The sequence below is a fragment of the Solanum stenotomum genome, chromosome 7 (assembly GCF_019186545.1).
Source record: "Solanum stenotomum isolate F172 chromosome 7, ASM1918654v1, whole genome shotgun sequence".
NCBI lineage: Eukaryota > Viridiplantae > Streptophyta > Magnoliopsida > Solanales > Solanaceae > Solanum > Solanum stenotomum.
The window spans coordinates 13767324-13772042 of NC_064288.1; the positions used below are offsets into that span (position 1 = coordinate 13767324).

Genomic DNA, 4719 nt, shown 5'->3' on the forward strand with positions numbered 1-4719 from the left:
CACCCGCACCCATCTTCGAAGTATATTGTGGACTCGCGGATTATCTGATTCAATGTCGTACTTAAACTGATCCATGTTTGATCAAAGTAGTATTACTTCAGTTCATCCAAATTTGTGAAGTACTCAAAGAAGAGCGTATAGTTGAACCCCCTTTAAGCCAATAAGCTCAATTAAATAACGTTTATCACCTCTTACTATTGCATAAGGGATGACAACCAATAGAGTTCCATTGAATGCAATACCTGTTGAGTCCTTTCAAATACATAACCCAATCTTTGATCCCTATAGGGGCGGTAAAGAATTCCATTATTTTTGGGTGATTATCAATCTTGTTGCCAGAACCAAGGAAGAGATCTATCGTGTCAGGTCATTTGTGGAAGTGTTCGATAGCCCACAATTGTAGCATACGGTTGCATCCCTCGAAGAATATTCTACCATTGATGAATGCCGACAGAATTTTCATTATTTCCGTTAGGATCATGGGCACTATAGATTTCCTAGGTTCACCCTCTCTTTGAGCTAAATCTTGAAACACGTAACCCAAACAAGTGTCGATATTTCCCCTCTCTTAGGAAAAACTAAATAACCTAATATTGCGATGGCAAAGACATTCAAACGATATATTTCCCATCTCTTGATGGAGCACTCAAATTCATCAATAAAAGAGTAATATAACTATCTTTTTGGCCGAAGAGTGAATACAAAAAATCGAAAGAAATCCACTCAAGATCTAACAAGTTAATGTTGGATTGGGCTTCATTCCCTTACTTTCTAGAAACTCCCTTAATGATGGCTTATATGGTATCATCATTTCACACTCATGGTACGACAAGTTGATGAAGCCACTAATTTCTTCTATCGTTTGCACTAGTTCTAAATCAATAAATTTGAAGATCATCCTTACAGGGTCCCAAAAGTTTAGCAAAGTCTTGATTAAGTGAAGTCTAGTGTGATAGAGAGAGCGAAGTCAAGCCACCCAAAAGATGATCAACCTCTAATTCAGGATTCCACTTTATGTCATTCCACCACACACTTAGTTTGGGATTCACATCTACAGCCATTTGAACATTGATGATATCTGGGTAGGTCATTATAACACTACAAACAAAAACAAATAAATTCTAAACTCTATTTTGGCATGATTTGGCTTAAATTAATTATGGTGATCACGTTGACACATAATATGCAATTGGTATAAAGGTGTTGGGACCCTTTAGACGATAAGGTGGCTACTAATTGTGTGGATTGACACCAAAGGTAAAACCACCTAGGGTTTATACAGCATGTATGACCTATGTGAAATTTCTAAGAGTTTACTAGACACGGACTTGAAGAGGTTCTATGCGGGAAAGCTCGTGGTTTCACAATAGTAATACTATCCATTTCTGCCACGCATATGCCGACTCTCTATAATAGGGCATTTGAAGAGAATTGGAGTATTTATGAGAGGTGCAAAGGCACAACATCACGATAAAAATAAAAATAAAAAGGTCTCAATTAGGGAAAGTATGGGCGGAATGCTAGTTATCAAAGCAGTAAAATCTAGTCATTAAATAAAAAGCAGTAACACATAAACAGTTTATGGAAAGCAGTAAATAAATAAATAAATGCATAAACAATTGGAAATAAACATGCAAATACATAAGAGAATTAAACAAAGAAAGAAAGGGGACAAGTATTAAACATGAAAATAAACAAATAAGGAAAAGGATGAAGGATTAAATATGGAAATAAACAAATAAGAAAAAAGGAGAAAGAGATTAAGCATGGAAATGAGCGATGAAAGGAAAGCAAATAACAATTTAGACACATAAATAGCAAAACAAACAAGGAATATACACAACGCATGAACCCCCACATAAAGCATGAAACATATAATGGTATTTGTTTAACAGCTATTAAGTTCTTACCATTATATGTTTCTACTCAATTTGCATGAACGTTATTAAGGTCTTGTTAATTCTACAAAATTATTAACAAGCTACAACTTATTTAGAATTCCAGATTAAACAACATACTTATAGTTTATTAAACTATTATTACCTTCAGAAATTGCAATAGTGGCAGGTTACCAATTATTTCTTAGGCATGACATCTATTAAAAAATTTAATGTGCAACAATATTAAGAGCCTATATGCATGATTTCTAAACCCCAAAATATACCAAAAAATAATTAGATCATATAGGCATGCTTCTAACTTTTCCCACTTAGTGCAAACGGATCATTAAACAACATTTAGTTTGTTCAAATCTCATACATGATAAAGGTGGCAATCAATGCAAAAGTCATTTACTATTTTATCATTATATTATATATGCTAAAGGTGATTTTAGGTCGAAGAAATTAAGTGATTAGATTTAGAAACATGTTGATTATTTTCAAAAGATGAATTAATCTAAGGTGCATCCGCACATAATTAAATGAATAAAGAAAAGCAGTTAGCACATATACCCTCTTCCCCTTAGAGGATCCCACAAATATTTCATATATATTATGGAGAATAGTTAATACAACTATTACATGACTGAATAAAAATGATACAAATATGACAAATACGAATGTAAATAGAACTAAATCCCGTCCGGAATTCCATCCCTGGCGACTCTTCAAACTAGAATTCAATGTTACACACCCTGCTAAACGGAAGAAATCAATACAACACAAGTATAATACAAAGCACACATAATAATATATATTTTAATGTACCCAGGCAGAATAGGGCATACACACATTAATTCAAGCAACATATTACGCACATACAATCCACACATAGAGAAAAGGAGAAGAGAAGTGACTCAGATGCTTCCTTTTTATTTTATTCATACACTTAACTTGTAAATAAAAGTAAATAATATTGTTGTAAACAGAAAGTTAAAATACATAAAATCACTAACTGTTTAAGCAGTTTAATTAAACAACAATGAAGACGAGCTTAATTCAATTATCGACCCGAAGACCGCAAAATCGAATAAAGAAAGCACCTCTTAGAATGTTCACCGGACTTTTTTTAGAGTAGAGAGTACTACTTTTTTTTTATTCAAAGTGTTAAAGCGTATCTAAATAAGAATGAGGGTCTATCTTTATATAGTCCAAGAATGGACTGGCATAGAAGGAAAAGAATATAATTCCACCAATTAAAAATCAATTTTCCTTATTTAAAAGGAGAGCCAAAATCAGTCCACAAGCATAAGGAAAGGAAACAAATTAAAATTTTAGCTACCAAAAATAAAGACTAAAAAGATAATTACTAATGCCTCGTGATTCGGTCAAAATTTTACCAAGAATAGAACAAGTACGAATTTATCTACAAATAAATAAGGCAAGGCGGTATTAATTTAAAATCAGCAAAAATAAATTTATAAGGAAAGAAATAACTATCACAAGAATTAAAACTAACATGCTTTATTTACTAATTAATGTCTTACCGTAGGCAAAGAGAGTATTCCAGCAAATTAAGCATAGACAACAACAATTTATGGAAGACTAAATCTCGTCCTCATAGCAAGAGAAAGCCTTGAACAAGTTTATAATTATTTTAGCAAATTAAGGAATTAGTCAAGATGCTAACTTAGCCAAATATGAGAAAAAAATGATATTAGATTGACCTGTTTACACACAATATTAAGGCATTAATTGACTAAGAACAATATCTCGATAATTAAGGAAAATCAAATAATTATTTTTGGGAAAATAATACGGTCCTTAATTAATTATGGCCAAAACAATGATTTTATAAGGAAGAAATCAGTCAAGGAAATTCACAAAATAAGTTCTCTCATATATAATATAAACAAAGAAATATGAAACCCACCGGTTAAGAGTTCAAACTTATCAACAGACTTCATAACTTGACCACAAGCAGATAGCAATATGAATTTGAGCAGAAAAATAACCTTTTCTCTTAAGAAATCATGAATTGACATATAATATTCTAAGTATAATGTTCAACTAGTTGCACATGAACTTGAGCAGAAGAAACAATATAAAACAATCAACCACACATTAGAGCTCGAGATTCTTAAAATAAACATTGAGGCAAACAACCTACAGATAGCATTTTCATACCAACATGCATAAAGACTTGAGCTCGATAAAAGAAAGATGTACAGGTCACTTTTTTCCATTTTGGTCCATGGTCGGAACCTTGTAGTGGCCATCTTATCGTTGTTGTTGATTTCGTAGCCACTGCCCCGAGCTTTTTTTGTTGGTCTAGAGTTGCTGGTTGTCGTCGGCTGCTACTGCTCTTTCGTTGGTGGCTTCACCAGTTGCCAGACTTCCCAAGAATGGGAGGAGAGGAAGAAAGAGGTTCGCTAATCAGCTGTTTAATTAGCACTGTTGGTGTCGTTTGCCGGCGGCTACTGCTGCCTCGTTGTTGTCACTCATCCTCACCGGAAAGAGAAGAGAAGAGGCGAAGGGGCTTCGCCGGCTGGAGGCGCCGATGTTAGCCGGTCACTGGCCTGAACAATAATGTCTTTGTTGTTGTTGTCCAGGCGGTTGCGGGCTACTCGTCCTCGTTGGTTGTTGGACAGACGAAGAGAAAGAGGAGACGGGGAGAAGAAGAGAAGGCGAAGGGGAAAGACGACAGGAGAGAGAGGCGGCTACCTCCAGTGGTTCGCCGACTGCGCTAGCCGGAGAAGAAAATTGAGAAGAGAGATTGGGAGGTGCGGCAGATTTTGGAGAAGAGAGGAAGAGAGTTAATGAAAATTTTAGGGTTGAC

General features: G+C 34.7%; 1 long non-coding RNA gene across 1 annotated transcript; it reads right to left on the reverse strand.

The window, feature by feature from the left end:
- Positions 1–2440: 2440 nt before the first annotated feature.
- On the reverse strand, positions 2441–4514 carry LOC125870587 (uncharacterized). The gene is made up of 2 exons (XR_007446914.1): positions 4110–4514; positions 2441–2635 (listed from the first exon to the last, which is right to left on the reverse strand). It is a non-coding gene; the product is annotated as an uncharacterized LOC125870587 (long non-coding RNA).
- Positions 4515–4719: the final 205 nt, after the last annotated feature.